Source organism: Panthera leo, chromosome F2 (assembly GCF_018350215.1).
Source record: "Panthera leo isolate Ple1 chromosome F2, P.leo_Ple1_pat1.1, whole genome shotgun sequence".
NCBI classification, from domain to species: domain Eukaryota; kingdom Metazoa; phylum Chordata; class Mammalia; order Carnivora; family Felidae; genus Panthera; species Panthera leo.
Window position 1 is genome coordinate 74,460,907 of NC_056695.1, and position 19,863 is coordinate 74,480,769.

A 19,863-nucleotide genomic window follows, 5' to 3' on the forward strand; every position below is an offset into this window, starting at 1 on the left:
AGGCTCTGAGCCGTCAGCCCAGAGCCCGACGCGGGGCTCGAACTCACGGACTCACAGACCGTGAGATCATGACCTGAGCTGAAGTCGGATGCTTAACCGACTGAGCCACCCAGGCGCCCCCCTGTGAAGTTAATTTGAATATGGCCACTCATAGGGGAAATCTATGTATTCAGACATAATCTCTCTTCTGATAATGGGAAGATGCTAACCACCCCGCCCCCCCCCCATGTTCCATACATCTGGAAAGGGCCTTGGAAGGAAAACTTGCTCCCAGAGAGGAAGGTGACACCCCAGTCATGTCCACGGGCCATGCAAGCTCCCAGGCACGGGCTGCTGTATCTGGAGCTGGAAGCAAAGGGCTTTCACTCGTACACCAGGTTGGCGTGGGGTCATCCATTCCGTCATTCGATTAGCGCCTTCCCCGAACCAGGCCCTTTCAGCTGCCCAGGCTGCTGCGCTAACTGTGATGGCTGAGGTAGCCCCGAGAGCTATGGGAGCACAGACCAGGGCCACCTAACCCAGCCCGGGAGGCCGGTATCGGGGCGGTGCGGAAGGGCCATAACCCTGGAGGTAACTCTTCCAGACAAAGGCAGGGATTGAAGGGCATATTGCCAGGCAGTGGGAAGAGCCTGCGGAGGGCAGGAGGCAGGAGGAAACATGGCATGCTTCAGGACCGATCAGTGATCACTTTTACTGGGCACCAAGTACAGGGGTTGGAAAGTCGAAAACTGAGTCTGTGGGGTAGACTGGTGCCAGCCAGGAAGGTCCTTGTGTACCCTCAAAAGAGTTCTGATTGCCTTTTGGGTAACTTGGAACCACGGAAGGACGGCAAGCAGGAGAAAGACATAGTCAGATTTGTGTTTTCAGAAAAGCTTGACGTCTTCCCTTGTGTGAAGGAAGTATCCTAGCAGACACATCATTGGTGATCTGGTCCAAAGGGAGAGATGATGAACGTTGACCTGAGGCAGTGGCTGTAGGAACAAGTAAGGGGACTTGGCTGAAGGACACTTAAGACGCAGGAGAGAAAGAGCACGGTGGGGCTTGACATGGCTGTTGTCCACAGGTGCCTGGGTGGCCAGCCTTCACCTACGTGCATGGGGGACAGAGCTCAGGCACGTGATGATGATGAGCTTCATATGGGTGGCACCAGAGGAAGGTCAATGTCACATGAATCTTTGGACAAATCCTGAGAGTTGGTTGATCCTGGGATGCTAGTTCTTCAGAGAGAGAAAAGTGACTCGCCCAGGGTCACACCTCCAGGAATCAAGCCATGGGTACGCCAGTCCTGTTAACTGGGACCCCGAATGACAGAAAGGTGAGAGGTCCAACCAGAACTTCTCAGGTGTCTGCCGCTGTGTCACTGAGAGGTGTTTCAGCATCTAAAAGAGGGTGTGGTTCATCCTTACGGGAGCCCACCTGGATGTCCTAGGCTCACGCGCATCTCGAGCTACTCCAGAAGACACAAAGCCCATCACTATGAACAGAAGGGTCTTCGGTTGTCATGGTGACTGGGAATGGCGAGAGAAGCTTTCTGCTCTCTTTGAGGAGGGGAAAAAAGTGTGGTTCCTTCTGTGATGAGCTACAAAATGCCTCCCATCTTCTGCCCGATCTGGATGCCTCTCCTCTTTTCTCTCTTCCCTCTGGCTTGTAAATTTCCCATCCCTGCCAAATAGGTCAGCTGATTTGGAAACATTAATTGTTTGTGTTGTTGGATGCCAAGTTCCTCCCTGGCTTTCCTCACCTGGCAGAAGTTCACTCACCCTCTCAAAGCCCATCTCAGATGGCCCCTCCTTCCTGTAGCCCCTCACCTGCCTGCTGCCCCCTCCACGGCCCCACAACATGCACTCAGCTGACCCAGGGCGTCACTGTCTCTTGAGACCCCCGCTGGTTCGGGCCTGCTCCCGTGGGTCATCCCCTAGACTCTGAGTCCAGTCCTCTGCGTCTTCCTACCTGGGATGTGACTGCCACCAAATTGTTGAATGAATCAACCAACAAACGGAGCAGTCCATGAGTGAATTTCAAAGGCAACCTAAGACGCCCTAGTGAAAACACTGTCTTTGAGACATTTTAAATATTTTATTACAGTTTTTTTCATAAAACACACACACCGAGTCCAAAAAAACTCTCACGGTGCCTGTTTTAGTTTATTTCGGCTGCTGTAACAAAAACACCATAGGCTGAGTGGCTTACACAACAATTTATTTCTTATAGTTCTAGAGGCTGTGAGTCCAAGACTAAGGCCGGTAGAAAGCAGCTTCCTGGTTCACAGACGGCAGTGTTCTCACTCCATCCTTCCCTGGCGGAAGGGGTGAGGGATCTCTGGGGTGTCTTTTACTTAAGGACACTAATTCCATTCCCGAGGGCTCCACCCTTGTGACCTAATCACCCCCCAAAAGCCCCACCTCCTAGTATCGTCACATTGGGAGGGGGCTAGAATTTCAACATATGAATTTGGGGGTGGGGGACACAAACATTGGGTCCATGGCAGTGCCCAAGGGCATAAAATAAGCAGTGAGTCTTTCTTCCCCCTCCAAAGACCACTCCCCAGATGTTCCGACCCACACAATGGTTGTTTATATTTCCAAAAGTTTCCCTTTTATACGCTTTACACAATTGGGGACATGCTGTCCAAACTGTTCAGTTAGAAGATAAACAAATTTTTTAAAAATCAAATAAATAGAATAAAAAGAAATCTTTTTATTTCGTGTAGCAATATCATGGCGATGGTTTCACATCATTCCCTATTCAGTTATGTAGAGCTCCATTTAATGGATACATAATAATTTCTTTAATCGAGCTTCTATTGGAAGACAAGGACGGTGCGTCACTTAATATGCTCCCCCCAGGAGCCTGTCTGCCTTCATTTTTGCCAGCATTAGGTACGATTTTATTCATTTTTGGACCTAATTGTAGCTGCCTTCTGGATGGAAGAGGCGGGCTTGTCAATGCGCATTCATCCGCGCTGTTCATATCGTGTTAGACTTAGTAATTAATATTTGTATTTATTTTTCTCCAAAGGCTGTGAAAACACTCCAAAGGCAGGGGCTGGAGCGCAGGGAACTACTGTTCCCCGTGAGGCACTCGATACATTTGTGGTACAGATGAGTAAGTGAATGTCTGTGGATGACACAAGGCAGGGAGGTTGGGAAGTATTTTCTGATGCCAGGTCAGTGGCTTAAATGCCAAACTCACTGAGATGTCATTTCCTGACTTGTGTTCCGACCAAATCAATGCAACGCTTCATTTCATCTACTTTTAGTCTTTTACTATTTGAAATAACGTTGTACACTTTTACAAGTATTTCCTTACTAAAAGCTTCTGGAAAATCCCAACTGTGGAATTGCTGACTCAAAAGCGTCATTATTTTTAGGGATTCTTGATACATTGTATCAGAATGCCCCTCCAGAAGATTGACAGAAATTTTCACACCAACGGAGCTCTGTGAATCCTGTCAATGCCCTCTTCCTTCCTCTGGTAGGGAGACATTAGGTGAAATTCAAATTCGTGTTTCTTCAACAGTAGTTAGGTTGGCTATATTTTGCTGTCTGTTGGCCATTTGTAATTCTTTTTTTTTTTCTTTAAATGGTTATTTATTTTTGAGGGAGAGAGAGAGAGAGAGAGAGAGAGAGACAGAGCAAGAGCGGGGGAGGGGCAGAGAGAGAGGGAGACACAGAATCCGAAGCAGGCTCCAGGCTCCGAGCTGTCAGCACAGAGCCCGACGCGGGGCTCAAACTCACAAGCCATGAGATCATGTCCTGAGCCGAAGTCAGACGTTTAACCAACTGAGCTACCCGGGCACCCCCGGCCTTTTGTATTTCTTATATGAATTATTTATTCTTACCAATAGTCGATTTTTCGGTTGGGATTTTGTTTAATTTCTTATTGTGGCAGAATGTTACTTGGGTGTTTCCAATGGACCACGTCCATTCAATGCCGCGTTCAATGCCTCCCCCCCTTGCATCTGGGCGACTTGTACAACCTCCTGTAACAGATAGAATGAGGCAGAAATAGCACGGGGAGGGTGTTAGGGCTCAGCCGTCAGGGAGCCTCCCCTCTCCTGCCCGTGTTCGCTTCGAAGCCGGCAGCCACGCATGGGGTAACACACTGTCAGAGTCCCAGTCTGGCCACCAAGAGAAGCTTCAGGAAGAAAATTGAGGCTCCAGCTAAGGGCTCTGGCTGAGCTCCCAACAGCCAGCCAGGTGAATGGTGGCGACCTCGCTGGTGACCGGGGTCACCGAACAGAAGACTTGGCCATGTCAAGCCCTGTCCGGGCACAGAATCAGGAGCAGATGCCTACGACGATTGTCTTTACGAGCCGTTACTTTGGGGATAGCTTGTTGTATCCCAAGAGAGAACCCAAATTCTCACTATGGGTGTCGGTTCTACAGATCAAAGCTCACGGGTTGGAGCTATAAAGTGTCAGAAGTTAATTTTCATGGTTCATTTTCTCCCCCCCAGAGTTTGTCTGACTTTTCATTATAGCTGATTGATTTAGTCAGATCTATGCCTTCTTCTCTGCACGGTTTCAGCTTTTCAGGTCATGCTTGAGGCTCTTTCTCATCCCAGTTAAGTCCACTGACATCCAGCTGTATTTCTTCTCTCGTTTCACGTTTGTATGTACGTGTGCATTTTTAGATGGGATGTGGAACGTTTTCATCCATCTGGAAGTTACGTTGAACCAGGGCAGGGGTGGAGGCAAAGTCTGCGGGGGTGCAGGGCTTTTCCTGGACCTGAGGGGGGAAGGCGGTGGGGGTGTGGCACGGGGAGGGAGACGGCACTCTGGCTGGAGGAGGCCCGGCAGGTGATACAGGTGTGCGAGGGTCCAGAGTCATCCAGATGCCCCCATCTGCCTGACCTCCTGCCGGGTGCCCTCTGATGTGACCATGGTGCCTCATGGCACCCGGGGAGCCATGCAAATGGCTGAGTTCAGGCCCAGCTGGGAACCAGTGGCAGGCGGATGAGGGGACGGTGGGTACTTCCAGGGTGTGGGCCATTCGTCACGACCTCTAGCCTCTTCTAGACCAGCAGCCGATGTCAGGGAAAAGAAATGCAAACAAAAAAAGGTGCAGACAGGAGACACGCATCGAGGTTAAGAGACTTAAAATGTATCCTATACAAATAAAACAAACAAACAAAAAAAAACACTGCATGAATCTCATTTGGATTCTGATTTGGGGGGAAATGCCATGAAAATGACTTGGGGGACAATTCTGGATGTTTGAATCTGCACCGCGTATTTAATCATATGAGGAATGTGTCCTCTCATTTGAGGTATAGAATGTGGCTAGGTGACATAGTGCCTCTATTGTTAGAAGATATTTGTTGGAGTATTCGGGGGGGTCAGTGCGTCACCGTGTCTGTATCTTACTTTCAAATGCCCCAGCAAATAAAAGCAAAAATAAAAGTAAAATGTGAACACTATTGACTCTGAGGAGGTAGGTATAAGAATGATCGTTGTGGTGTTCTAGAAAATAAAATAAAATAAAATAAAATAAAATAAAATAAAATAAAATAAAAATAAAATAAATACAAATAATAATAATATAAAATAAAACAAAACAAAATAGAATAAAATAAAATAATGGCGTACCCCCAAAAAAGAGCCCCCGGGCCCTGTGACCTCTCCGGCCTCCCTCCCCCACCCCGCCCAGCTGTCTGGTCCTCGGATCACTGTGGCATGCATCTGAGCCTGGCGACCGCCATCTAGGGCGTGACTTAGAAAGTGGGGCACAGATCACTATTGATTGGCAAAGACCGAGAGCACTTTCCCACGGGGCTTGAAGGTCATTGTCGTTTCAGTTATTCACTCACCCACTTATTCATTCATTCAAGAAGCTGGCTCTGGTCAGAGGCTGCTGACCTGGGGGCTTGGAAGGTAAATGGGACCCAGTCCTTGCCCTGGAGGCACTCACCATCCTCACAAGCCAAAGCCACGGTAAAACCCAGCAGGGGACATGCCTTTAGAGGTAAGTGTGGCACAGGGGCAAAAAGAGGAAATGTTTACTCACCCCGAGGCGGGGCAGGGCCCAGTGAGCCAGCCAACGGGGTTAGGGATGGCGTCGCTGGAAGTGACTCTGTCCTTCATCAAGGTTCTTACCGGTGACGGCCCAGAACGTTCCTTCGTCCTCCCCGCGGCCCCAAGAAGAAAACCCAAATGCTGACCCCCTGGCTGCACAGACGTTGGAGAGGTGACTTTCTCTAGCATCACCTGTTATCTGCGATGGAGGCGAAAAAACCCCTCTGAGAGACCGCTCACTCCTGAGCCTGACCCCTACCAGCGGCCTCCCCAGGGAAGGGCAGACGGGGCCCAGGCAGAAACACGAAGGTCAAGAAGGGGAAGAGTGGCCCATGAGAACGGCAATGAGCTCACAGAGCAGGCTGTGCGGGGGCGGGGTTGAGACCCAGGGGGCTCAGCTCACAGACTGATTATTAGCCCAGTTTATAGGAGTATAGACTGAGCTCAGAGAGGTGGGGGCACTGCCCAGATGCACCGCCCCCCCCTCCCCGTGGCAGAGCGGGAATCTAGACCCCCCACTTTCAGCATGAGGACCTCCAGCTCTTTGCCCCGCACGGGTGGCCTGAGAGGCCCTGCCTGACCTTGATACTGCGTGGAGCCAAGGTCAGCTGGGCAGCGTGGTGGGGGACGGGGGAGGGAGGGAGCAAGTATCTCTGTATCTGTCTTCCAGTTAAATAAAAACCCAGATCGCAAAACTGCTGCCTAAGCCCTGGGCCCGTGTGTGCGCAGGGCGGTGTCCGCTGCTCTGGAAAGGAGCCAAAGTGGGCAAATGTTTAACCAGGTGTGTCCTGTGCCTCCCAGAGCCTGCAGAGATTCCCTAGGGCTGACCCCAGACCGTCCCAAAAAGTGCTGTGTGAGATTCCTGACCCGGGTTGCCGCCACCGTCTGGGGGTGCTTCTAGGCATCTGGGGGTGCTTCTAGGCGTCTGGGGGTGCTTCTAGGCATCTGGGGGTGCTTCTAGGCGGTTTGAAGCCTGCCAGCCCCAGGTGCCATCCTGTTCTGGACCCTCAGCACTGGTCAGCTAAGGTGCAGGCATTTCCTGTAATCAGAAGGTCAGAACCCCTTACCTGTAGAGTTAATGGTCCTGCCTTTACAGATGGGGAAACTGAGTCCCAGAGAAGGGCAACCCCGGCCAAGAGTCACACTAGCAGAAGAGGGGCAGAAATGAAGTCTCTCGACACCCAGCCACGGGCCTCGTGCTCCCTGCCTCAGTCCGCTCAGGCTGCTGCGACAAAATAGCACAGACCAGGTGGCTTAAACCACGTTTATTCTCACAGCCGTGCAGGCTGCAAGTCCAAGATCAAGGCAGAGTCGAGGCGCCTGGGGGGGCTCAGTCGGTCGAGTGGCCGACTTTGGCTCAGGTCTTGATCTCGCGGTGCAGGAGTTCATGCCCCGCGTCGGGCTCTGTGCTGACAGCTTGGAGCCTAGAGCTGCTTCCGATTCTGTGTCTTCCTCTCTCTCTGCTCCTCCCCTGCTCATGCTCTGTCTCTCTTTGTCTCAAAAATAAATATAAACATTAAAAAAAATTTTTTTTTTTTTTTAAAGATCAAGGCAGAGTTGGTTCTTAGCTTGAGAGCCCTTTCCTAGCTTGCTAGGAAACAAGCACAGGCCTGTGCCGAGAGGAAACTGGCAATCGGGCTGTCCTCGGGCATCCTTGACTGTGCTCCTATCCTGACCCCCCACCCCTGCCCATCCAGGCTTCTGCCCACCCCACACACCTTCCTTCCCATTCAGCTGCGATGTCCCAGCCCTGCCGGCCCTTCTAGATTCCTGAGAGCCTCAGCAGGAGGGACCGACAGGATCACCCAGGCGCCCTGTCCTGGTGTGTGAACCTCACGGAGATGGGGTGGGGACCCCCCCAGCATCACTTTCTGAATTACTCGAGGCATTAAATGAATCACAGAGGATGGAAATGACTCCCAAGTTAACCCCTTATGCCCTCCTGGTTCTACCAGGGAGCGAGTCTTGATTTGGCATTGGTCCGAATGCTTCCCTGATGCTTTTTCTTCTCCCACAAGGAGAGGCGGCCTCTGTGCCCAGGTCCTTCCCAGTCAGGATTTAACACCCCATTGGCTTTGGGTTGTGATTATTCTCACCAGTGACTTCAGTTCATGACCAGCAAGACGGCTTCTCCACTTAGAGCGGCAACGTCGTGTTCGCCTTAATTTTTTTTTTTTTTTTCTATTTCAGCTTCTATAAGGGGATCCATTAAATTTTCAAAAGATATGAAGTAATAAATTTTGCAAAATGTGTTTGGATTATGGTAAAAAAAAATCATAAATGTAATAGGCCAAAGACTGCCATTTGGTAACTATTACTCGGACACAAACCACGAACCCAGGCAGGGAAGAGGAGGCCCTGGAAGGGGAGGCCGGACAGCCGGTGTGTGTGGGCGGGGCCACCTCCGGCGTCATGTAGATTTGGACCTACTACGCCCTAGCGTTTTACGTCCTCGGTTACTCCCTACCGCCAGCCTGCGAGATGCTGCTTTTCCTGGTACAGTTGTGAAAACTGGGTTTCAGAGAGGCTGAGTGACTTTCCCGAAGTCGCACAGCTAATGGAGGTCCTGGGGATTGGAGGTTTTGTTCCCCGGGCCAGTGCTATCCACCCCTCCCATCCCCTCCCCCATCCGGGCCCTGAGGCCTCCCCTCCCCCACCTCTGCTCCGCTCCCGCTCCAGGCTCGGGGGAGCTGGGAGCTGAGTTTATAAGCCCTGAGCTGGTCTCTCTGAGAGTCTCTGTCCCCAGTACTAGCTGTGACCCTGACTACAACCGTCTCAGCATAAAGAGTAAGACCCCCCTTGTGCTGACCATCAGGGAAGCACTGATCTCACCTCCTACAGACACACAGGACTACATTCTCTCCTGCAAGATCCAGCATTCTTGGACCCAGGAGCACCTGCTTGGGCCCTGGGGCGTCGTTTATACGAACTCGATCTTGCACACAGACTTGTGTGCTGTCCCATTTTAAACCCGAGTACTCTGACACCCAGAAGCTTCCATCACTTATCCACACTCACCTGCCTTAGAAGGAAAAGAGCTCGCATTCCAACCCAGATTGGTCTATAGCTCTAAAGCTGACCTCGGTCCTCCTTCCCCATGAACGTCCAATTTCAGAGAAGCCTCTGTCTACCCGGATCCCAGTATTCACGTGATAGCCCCAGTCCCTCATCTCTGGCCCCCTCCTGGGGTGACAGCATCAGCTACCTGATGCACGCACAAGTACTGGGCACCCTCTGTCACAAAGGGTTCCTGGGGAAAGGTGGGGGTGGGGGTTGCCGGGGAGGCAGGTGGCCCTTGTTCCTCTCTTGAGAGGTCCTGCCCCTGGAGCCTGCAGACCCTCGGCCTCAAGGACAAAACAGAGGGGAGAATCTGGGCCAGAAAATCAGAAACTTCATCCCGGACCACGCACTAACTCCTGGTGACTTTGGGCACGCTGTTGCCTCTCAGCGTACTCATCTGTAAAATGGGGAAGAGCTTCGGGAATTGGGAACTCACGGGCTTTATATGGCCCACAAACACATTTGTTTGTCCCTTTCTTTGCCCCCCCCCCCAACCTTTTCTCATTGCCTCTTTCATCTCGTTTTGTTTTTGCTTTTGTTCTCTTTGGGGGGGGTGTGGGTGTGCATACGGGCGCATGCCCACAAGCATGGCAACAACAACTCTTCCTGTTGATATGCCAAGTGGGTCCCTGGTTTCTGTGGTTGGCCTCTGGAGGACCTGGATGCCAGGAACTATCGCCCAGGCCTGGAGGGACTGGAGGTCCCTTCCCTGGGGACAGCCTCTGCAGCAGCTGGCCGACCACATGGCCGCCCCGAGGTAGAGTCCAGAATGCATTGTTTCGCTCTGTAATTAACACACAGGGTTCATTTTTCAGGGCCTGACTTGGAAACAAGTGCCAAGAGCATTCCAGAGGGGTCAGAGGGAGTGTTTACTGTCAGACTGTGAAGAAACTTCCTCCAATAAACCCTTGGGTCACGTATCAACCCTCGAGTAATGCCTTCAAGACTGAGTACTCAGCAAACCCTCATTCGGCACCTACTGTGTGTCAGGCCCCAGCCCAGGCGTGGAGACACAGAGACACAGGTTAGATGCAGTCCCTGTCCTTGGAGAGCTCCCAAGCCTGCGGGGGAAGCCGATTTATAAAGGGACAACCCCAGGGGCTAAGAACACTGACAGTGATGAGCACCAGACCCAGGGAGGTGGTGGGCAGGGAGAGTCGGCAGCCTGGGTGGTGAGTCCCGTGCCTGAGTCCGGAGTCTACCCACCCATTTTTCCAGGGAATGTAGTAGAAGGAGGCATTGACCTATCCTCGAAGGCCGGTAACAAGGGTCTCCTTCGGACACCAGTTGTTTCTCTGCCCGACTGCATTCTTTTTTCCAAAAATGTTAAACGCCGTGGAATGCGTGAGTTCAACAATCAACACTCTTCAGAGACAACCAGTGACCGGTGCCGGCTGAGCACAATTCTCCAGCACTTCCTTCCGGGCTTCAACATAGCGAAGACTCCAGGGCTTACTGTCTTCCAGGCCTGCAGAGACAAAGCCTCGCAGGGTTGCACGCATTCCACCCTCGAAACACCTCCCAGAGGAAAGCACTAGGAGCGAGCACGCCCGGTTTCTGCGCAGGGAAACCGAGGCACGGCAACAGTGAGTCACACGGTGCAAGTCACATGGGAAACCTGGCTCCGGGTCCGGGCCCTTAGCCCTGAGACACAGAGAGCTGCGGAACCTGTCCACCCTCAGCCGCGCTCAGACCAGTGTCAGCCCCGCTCTCTGCTGCTTGCAACACGGCGAGGGAATCCAAACGCCCACACGAAAACGGCGTTCACCCCAACAGCCTCGCACTGTACGAACTGTCCTGAGCCTGAACTAGACCTTGTGAACATCCGCTGTTATCACAGGCAGATCTACTGCCTTCACTTCAAGGTGTGTTCGGTACTCCAAATTTGAGCGCGCCGCAGTGGATCGGACCAGTCTCCTCCCAGGACGTGCGGGGTGGTTTCCGGTGTTCCACTCTTACAAACCGTGTTCCCCGCAGAGATCTTTGCTGGGGCCGATGAGCATTTCGGCCACATGGATTCCTGGAAGAGGGGTCGCCAGGTCAATGGTGCGGCCACACCTGCCAGCCAGCCACACCTGCCGAGCTGCCCGCCGGGCAGACTGGTCCAGAACTCACTTCCGTCCACCGGAGGAAGAATGTCTGAGCTGGCCGCGTTTAAATGCCTTTTCCCGTTGTGGCTGGCCGCTGAGCTGCATTTCACAGCCTCCCTGCGCTTTGCATTTTTATCTGTGCTCTTAAATGGCTTTGAGAAGGTCAGGATAAAAAAAAAAAAAAAAAAAATCAATGCTGCAAATGACAAAGGTGCGATGTGGTCAGCTGCTGTCGTTCCCAGGAGGACAAGCTTGGCTTGCGGTCCTTGGGTGGAAGTCACACAAAGGTGCCCCGTCCCCCCCCCCCCCCCCCCCCAGCAGCCCGTGCCAGCCTGCACAGCCCAGAGAGCAGATTTCGCGCTGGATCTCGGCCTCCACCTGCGCAGGGCACAGCCTGGCCAGGCTTCCACATGATTCTAGTTAGGGCAGGAAGCTGGATCCAGGCTGCCCAGATTCAAATCCAACCTTTCAACCCCATGAATCATGTGTCCTTGGACCAGCCACTTAAACACTATGTGGCAATTTCCTGGTGTGAAAAAGAGGCTGATGATCATAGTAATGCCTCCTTTGTGGACAGCAGTGGTGAGAATTTAGGTGAAATATTTAAAACCCTTATAGGCTTACACAGTACAGTATCAGTAGACGTTTGCTAACAAGCAGTTAACAATCCCCCTGGGCAGGCCTTCGGGAGGCCCAAGCATCGCTCCCAGAGGTTCTGCTTTTCTCCACCACAAAGGTTTCTTTGGCCTTCAAGCCAGTGCATTTAATGGAAAGATGCTGGATCTGGGAACTGGAGGGGAAAAGGCTGGAATCCTGATTCTCTCCTACCCTCCGTGTGACTTTAAGTGACTCCTTTATCTGATTTTCATGTTCCAGAGTTTTGTCTGTATATTCGAGACCTAGCATCGTACCTAGCCAAAAGGGCCACCACGAATTCTGGTTCCTCTACCAATTCAGGGGCTCCAGGACGTAGTAGAGGGTAATAGGTGGGGGGTTGGGGCTCAGGGGGGAGGAGGGGGGCGTGGAAGAATCCAGAAAGGAGCACACGCTTCTGGCTCCCTGTGCTGGCCTGCCAAAGCCTTCAGCGGTGACCAGGTCCTGCCCCGCCAGCCTGCCTGAAGCCCACCGCGGAGCCATCCCAATGCCGACTGGCAGACTCGAGACACCGGGGCTCGGCACACGCACCCCTCCAACCCCACACACCCTTCAAGACCCAACCTGTGTCGCTTCTTCCTGGAAGCTTGGGTGATTTCTCCAAACTGGGATGGTCGGCTCCTGGGATCTCCCACAGCTCTTTCCTTGTACCTTTTTTTTTTTGGCAGGCGCTTGGAAAAAGCACCCGTGAGTTGCTTCTGTTCTCCAAGAGAGACTGGAAACTTCCTAAGGGCAAAGGTTGGTGTCATGCAAGACCCATGGCGGGGCGGGGGGGAAGGGCATTGGAGTAGTGAGTTTACCACCAGCCAGTTCTGGGGTTCAGTTCCCAGCTCTGCCCCTCCCTACCCCAGAGGCCTTGGGTATGGCACTAAACATCTCTGCCTTAGTTGGGGAAGGGGTAGGTGGCCTCCATTTGCAAGCCCCTCCCTGCCCTGCCCTGGACGTGGCAGGCTACGTGCATACCTGTGGATCCTTAGAACAGATGGGTTCTTCTCCCTCACCTCCTTGCGCGGGGAAGGAAACCGCGGAGCCTCAGTGGTAGCAGATTTGCCTGAGGACACGCTGTAAGCGGGCAGAGCTGAAATCTGAACCCAAGTCTGCACATGCATGCTCTAGCCGCCAACGTCCCCGTGCCTGTCTCTGTCCCCTTGTTCCTGCTGTGTCCCCTCATCCCTCCGGCCGCCCCAGCCCCGCAGGGAAAAGCAGGCGAGGCATTGGATGCATCCTATGAACTCGGCACATGGATTTCAAATAGGGACGTAGCAGCCGAATGTGGGTAGTTCTTGCCTTCACTGAGCGTGATTTAGGCTTTCCAGTCCTGGTGGGCGAACCACACAGCCCCAGAGGCCTGGCCCGCAGGAGCAGGAGCAGTGGCCAGAATTGGGAAGAGGAACTTGCACCTTCCGGCTCTCCTCCTGACACTGTTCTCTCGGGAGCCTCGGGAATTACGTTTTCCTCCCCGTTTTGCTGTGTGCTCAGGAAGCAGCACGCGAAGAAATCCTGGGCCAGAGCAGGCGCTGAAGAGACAGCGGTCGTGGCCGTTCTCCAAGGTTGTCCTGAGCAGGCACTGGACCCGTGGTTTACATTATGTCCCCGAATCACCACAGCCACCCAGAGGCAGATCCCCTTACTGTCGTCACGGACGAGGAGACTGAAATTTAGAGCGATGCAGGAGCCCGAGCGCGTGGTGGTCCCGGTCCCTGGATTTCTAACCCCCTGCGAGCTGGCAGGTGCTCCTAAAACACGAGGCTTGAGCACGGACGCTCATCCCCACTGCCTGCCGTCTGTGCAAAGGTGTTCCCGTGAGGGCCCAGAGAGGCCGACTCGGGCTCGCATGGCCCGCGTCCCTGTCCTTCCTCCACGCCCGCCTGCCACCGGCTGTTGAGAACGTTCACGGAGTCGATTTCTGCCAGGCGGGGACGGGCCGCTCACTTCCACACTCCACACTGCTTGTTTTACGACTTCCACTTACACACTGAGCCGGCGTCTAACCAGACGAGGCCTGGCCCAGCGCACGGCCTGTGGGATGACGAGCGCGTCTGCTGGGCTTTGCAGAGGTCCCGTGCGACACCTCCCGTTGGCCCAGCCTGCCCGAGGTGTGGTGCCTCTAGATTTCGAGAGAACACAGAGCAGGCTGGGAGAGGTTTCCTCCTCGTCCCCCTGGGCCCTTCCCTCGAAGTGAACTGACACAGAAGAAGGGCGGTCCTATGTGTCCTATGGGTCTCTGGGCCCACGTTGAAGCTGTGTGACCTAGAGCAAGTTACTGAACGTCTCTGAGCATCACTCGTCTTTACCTGAGACAATTCCGCACACCCACCTGGGTGGCGAGGAGTAAGAAGATAGAAAAAAACAAACAAAAAAAAAAAACCCAAAACCAAACACCAGAAAACAGTGCCGGCAGATGGACAGTACTTGGTTTATGTTCTTTTCTTTTCCTCACCGTTGGGGGGGAAAAAAAACCCCAAAAAACAAAAAACGATCTTATCAGTTCTTTTTTTGGGCATGCGTTTTGGTCTGGAGAGACACGTGTATGTAAGATGCCGTTCCTGGGAGTGTGATACGAATCCGTCTGCCACGTTGTTGCCTGCCTGTGAGTCCGGACGCAGGCCTTCCTAGCTGGCCGTCCTAGCGCATGATTCAAGCTTACGGCATTTATTATGCGCTACTGTAAACCCCGCCTGGCACGAGGGGCTGGGAGCTGCGGAAAACCGGATGCCTTCTGCAAGAGCTCACATTCCAGTGGGGGGAGGCCAGCAGCTCCGGCCGGAACGGACATCCCCAGGGAGTCATGATTTCAGACTGTGCATTCTGGAAAAGGTGGCATGTTGGGTGCCCCCCAAATATGAGCAGGACCGCTGTAAGCAGAGCTAGGAAGAAAGGCATTCGGGCAAAGGGAATGGCTGCAGTGTCAAATCTGTGGAGGTAGAGGGGCGCCTGGGTGGCTCAGTCGGTTGGGTGTCTGACTCCGGCTCCGGTCATGATCTCACGGCGTGAGTTTGAGCCCCGCGTCGGGCTCTGTGCCGACAGCTCGGATCCTGGAGCCTCTTCGGCTTCTGTGTCTCCCTCTCTCTGTACCTCCCTCACTTGTGCTCTGTCTCTCTCTCTCTCTCAAAAATAAATAAACATTAAAAGATTTTTTAATGGTGGAAGTATAGTGTGGAGATATTGGGTTTTTTTTAAGTTTATTTATTTATTTTGATGAGAGAGAGAGATAGAGAGCTGGGAGGGGCAGACAGAGAGAGAGAGAGGGAGTCCCAAGCAAGCTCCTTGCTGTCAGCACAGAACCCGACGCAGGGCTGGAACCCCCGACCCATGAGACCATGACCTGAGCCGAAACCAAGAGCTCAACCCACTAAGCCACCCAGGCTCCCCAAGATATTGTTTCCAAATGCTCATGACCTTCAGAATCACCTGGGGAGTGTATTAAAACACAGATCATGCAACCAAGATGTCCTTCAGTAGGGGACTGGATAAATAAACCGCGGTCCATCCAGACAATGGAACACCATTCAGCGCTGGCAAGAAATGAGCCACCACGCTGTGAAGAGACATAGAAGGACCTTAAATGCCCGTCACCAAGTGAAAGAAGGCCGTCTGAAAAGACTATGTACTGACGGTATGATTCCAGCTCTATGACATTCTGGAAAAGGTAAAACTGTAGAGACAATGGAAGGATCAGTGTTTGCCTGGGGGGAAGAGGGGCTAGGCAAGTATGAATAGTCAGACCGCAGAAAAATTTTAGGGCGGTCAAACTATTCTGTAAAATGGTGGACACACGTCATTATACATTTGTCCCAACCCGCAGAATGTACCGCACCAAGAGGGAGCCCGAAGGTCGACTGTAGACTGTAGGTGATCATGGTGTGCCAGTGCGGGTTCATCAGTTGTAACAAATGTATGACCCTCAAGGCACGACCCTCGCGGGGGGATGTCGATAGTGGGGGAGGCTGTGCCTGTGTAGGGGCAGGAGGTATGTGGGAACTCTGTTACTTTTGCTCAGTCTGGCTTGCTTGAAGCTAAGCTTGCAGGTGCCTGCTGAGCCCCACCATGCGCGGTGGGAGCCACGGACCCTTGGTCCCGTGAAGAGAACCGTCTGACGTGCTCCATGATCTTTGCCCGGCTGGGGCTTACCGTCATACGTGGCACTGCACGGCCAGCTGCTCTCCGGCCATCGGGGCACTCAAGACAGGACTCTTGTAGGTGGGATTTGCTGCCCAAATCATGCCCATTTCAAGAAAGGTCTTGTCTTAACCAGAACTCCCCACGGTGTCTGAGGAACAGGTTGCTGTAGAGTTGACTTGCCCAGTAATAGAGGGTTATCCGGTCTATTTGTTGGAATACAGGGTCGGCTGTCACGACAGAGACCAGGACTAACCAGGACCGGAACGAGATACAACTTTCTCTCTCTCTCACGCCACAGTCTGGGTTTGGGCGGCCATGGTTGAAGCCCACGTCGAGGAGAGAGGACCGGCTCTTTCCCGCACTTGTTCTGACGTCCCTGGGGTGTTGCTTCAGTCCACAGAGTTGGCGGTGGCTCACCATCGGGCCCCCGGTTGCACAACCCACAGGGCCACTTGCACGGGACCCAACGAGATCAGGGCTTCCCGGACCCGTGTAACGTGGTGCCGCCACTCTCCGCCACCTCCGTGACGAGGAAAGGCGAGGAAGCGGGAGGGCAGAAGACGTGCTTCCCCTTCGAGACTCGCTCTGGAGATTGTCCATCTCGCTTCTGCTCACAAACCACACACCACGGCTTGATCACATGGCCTCGCTTGGAAGGCCGTCCGTTGTTTGCCGTGGACGGTGGGAAGGGATTCGACCGTCGCGATACACCATCTTGGATCCTGTCCTTCCGGAACATTCTGTGTGTCGTGCTTCTTTCTAAAGTGTGACACTCCACCATCCTGCTTTCCTCCTTCCGCCCACCCGCCTGTCCCTCAACAGTTTTACCTAGACGACATCGGGTTCAGGCGAAAACTGTGGATGGTTCTCAAGCAGGAAGCAAAATCCCTCATGATTCATGTATCCTGGATGAGAGGAAGCTTCACTTTTTCACTTCAGTGAAGGTAGAAGTGACAGGGAGGGGCTGATGGCACTTATCTCAGGGCTTCGTGCCTTCTTTTTTTCCCTTTCTTTCTTTCTTTCTTTCTTTCTTGGTTTTCTTTTCTTTTCATCTCGTTTTTTTTTGTTTTGTTTTGTTTTGTTTTGTTTTGTTTTGTTTTTGCTGACCTTACCAGCTCCTTCTCTGAGTCACTGTCTGGGAACCCAGCACCTCCTTATTAAGGAAAGGGTGATTCTTGGAATTAGCTATAACTTCGCGTGACCCTGCAGGAATCAGGCACAGTGTGAACTCCAGAGACGATCACCTCTCTCAGGAGTCAGCCAGTCCAGATGCGGTGATACCCTTTTCCCGAAGTGAGAAGCCTGGGCCCCTTGGTAATGATGACGTTTTTTGTTCTGTTTGTGGGCAGGCAATTACTTTTAGTGCCCGTGTTCTTTTCCCAAATGAAAATATCCTATTTTCTTTTTTCTGATGCACACGATCTGCACCATTTATCAGCCTTTCTTATGCATTGTCCCATCACTATATGCAAATCTAGTTGTGCCAGGTTGACTGCAATATAGAAGAGAATGAATCCAGGCTGGGGTCTCTGTAGAGCTGTGTGCCCTCGGGGAAGTCACTTAGCTTTGCTGAGCCATTGCCCTGCCCGAGGGAAGGCCAGGGGGGGCAATAATTGTGGTCGGTTCCATAATGGCCTCCAAAGAGATCAGATCTTAAATCACCGAAACTTGTGAATGGTCCCTCATACAGCAAAAGGGATATTGCAGATGGGATTAAACCAAGCATTTTCTGAGGGGGAGATCACCCTGCACTACCCAGGGGGGCCGTGAACGCAATCACAAGTGTCCTTGTGAGGAGTGGGCGGAGGGAGATTTTGGCCACAGAGAAGGAAGTGATGCGACCACAGAGGCTGAACTCAGAGTGGTGCAACCATAAACCAGCCATCGTCAGTAGCTGTGCTCAGCAGGAGGAGGCAAGGAACAGATTCTCCTCCCGGATATGGGCTCAGCCCTGCTGACACCCTTATTGGGGCCCAGAAACTGCCTTGGGCTCCCGGCCTCCAGGATTATGAGAATAGATGGCTGTTATTTTAAGCCAGCCAGTTGGCAGTAGTTTGTTAAGGTGGCCCTGGGAAACAAACACGATAACCATTAATCACCAGATCCCACGGGGGATCTGGCCCCACCCCATCCCGCTCAACCAACCAGAACCACCAGGGCGGGTGGGCAGGTGGCTTTTTACTGAGCTCCTGGACATTGCGTGGGGTCGGAGATTCCAGATTCCATGCCGCAGCTTGGCCTTCCCGGCTGGCCGGAGAGGTTATGACCAGTCCAGAACCCAGGGGAACCAAACAGAGAAATTCTCCTGACCAAGAAGGCCGGGTGTCTGGAGGCAGAACACAACAGGCTGGTTTATAGTTTTATCCACGTACGCTGAGCACAGACACGCCACGCACACGTTACGTAACTTACCACCTGTTCCACAGGAGAGAAAACAGGCACTTGAATTACGTGAATCTCCCCCTTGAGTGGGTACCCCAGGGTGAGCTCTGATGGAGACACGGCTTCCCTGCAGGGCTGGGCGCTGGCACTCCCTGCTGCCCTTCTCACGCAGCACCCTGCCCGCACCTCTCCACACTTCACCCCCTTCCCCCCTGTTCCTCAAGACCCAAACCAACACTAAAGGAATTTTCTCCTTCCTCCCATGTCCCACTTACCAGGGCTGGGCCAGGCTCCTGAACTGCTTATCTTGGCCATAGGGGCCCTGCCTGCTATAAAATGTTTGCTCACGCTCACCGGATCCCGTGGGGGCAGGGTCTGATAATGGGAGTGAGCTACACCCAAATATCTCAGATGGGAAGAGGGAGGCCCAGGGAGAGACTTTCCTCAAGGTCCCTTGAATCTCATGCCAAGCTCAGAGCTCAGGTTCCTGACTGAGTTCCCTGTCCCTGCAGGTAATAAAGAACACACAGCGGAAAGATTGTGAGGGAGCAGTCGGGACCGTTGGGTGTCCTGTCCCCCACCCGCAGGGTCTAATGCTCTCGTTCTGTGCCTACCACTTTCCACTCCTAAGCACTGCCGATCTGTCCTCAGACATTTACTGCGTGTCCCCGTGCCCCCCCCAGGCACAGACAGGGCAAAGCCCGGATCCCAGCTCTGTCTCTTACTAGCTGTGCAGCCCAGATGCATAATTTGTCCCGTGCCTCAGTTTCCTCATCTATAAAGTGCAGGCGATAACGTCGAATTGCAGAGGGTCAGAAATAAGGCATGTGAGGCACCCAGTATACCCTAAGCACTCAATAAATGACAGCTGTTATCATTCCTGAAGTCATGAAGAGGTCTGAGGTCCCTGGGAAGTCCCAGGGACCCTACAGTGTCTTGCTGGTATGTCACAGACTTAGAGACGCTGACAGCTGGGGACTTTTCCCATGTGGGGGGAAAGCGAGTCCAGACCCTGCTGTCGCATCTGGCTCTGGTCAATAGCCGGCCGGCAGGTCCACGTGCCACAGGCCCATGTCTCCAGACCCCGACTACGGCAGCAGCCTTGAATGTGCGTGTGATTCTCTCCACTTTCCAAACGTTCGGGGAGACCGTGTCGCCTGCCTGGGTCCCCCTGGAAAGTGGGGAGCGGCAAAGCACGTGAGTCCAAGCTTCCCAATTCCACAGACTTGTTGTTTCGGACGTTTCTAGACCCCACGAGTCCACTCTGTGCCTTTGCACGTTGGCCATGCCGCTCCTGAGCTTGGGACACCCTCCCCGCCTTCTGGGCTCTTCAAGCCCTGACATTTTCTGCAAGTCCCAGCTTACAAGGCCCCTCCTTCTGGAAGCTTCCCCTTGGCTTCTGGGGCAAAGTTTTTGGTTTCTTCTCAGCTCCCACAGTCCTTTGCAACGGGTTCTATTACAGCCCTTATCTTAACCACCATAATTACCTGTTTAGGTCTCTGTCCCATGAACTGCGTGCAGCAACCCAGGGGCCAAGGC

General features: G+C 53.1%; 2 long non-coding RNA genes across 5 annotated transcripts; one reads left to right on the forward strand and one right to left on the reverse strand.

Moving 5' to 3' along the window:
- Positions 1–7,472: 7,472 nt before the first annotated feature.
- LOC122211072 lies at positions 7,473–9,188 on the reverse strand. Its single transcript, XR_006198473.1, has 3 exons — positions 9,035–9,188; positions 8,113–8,209; positions 7,473–7,512 (listed from the first exon to the last, which is right to left on the reverse strand). It is a non-coding gene; the product is annotated as an uncharacterized LOC122211072 (long non-coding RNA).
- A 108-nt stretch (positions 9,189–9,296) lies between these two features.
- On the forward strand, positions 9,297–17,351 carry LOC122211071. Of its 4 annotated transcripts, none has more exons than XR_006198470.1 (5): positions 9,297–9,435; positions 9,892–10,100; positions 12,489–12,558; positions 16,164–16,886; positions 17,152–17,351. It is a non-coding gene; the product is annotated as an uncharacterized LOC122211071 (long non-coding RNA). The 4 variants fall into 4 exon arrangements; XR_006198471.1 differs by lacking the exon at positions 17,152–17,351 and adding an exon at positions 15,280–15,469 and having other exon boundaries at positions 16,164–16,182; XR_006198472.1 differs by lacking the exon at positions 17,152–17,351 and adding an exon at positions 15,283–15,469 and having other exon boundaries at positions 16,164–16,182.
- Positions 17,352–19,863: the final 2,512 nt, after the last annotated feature.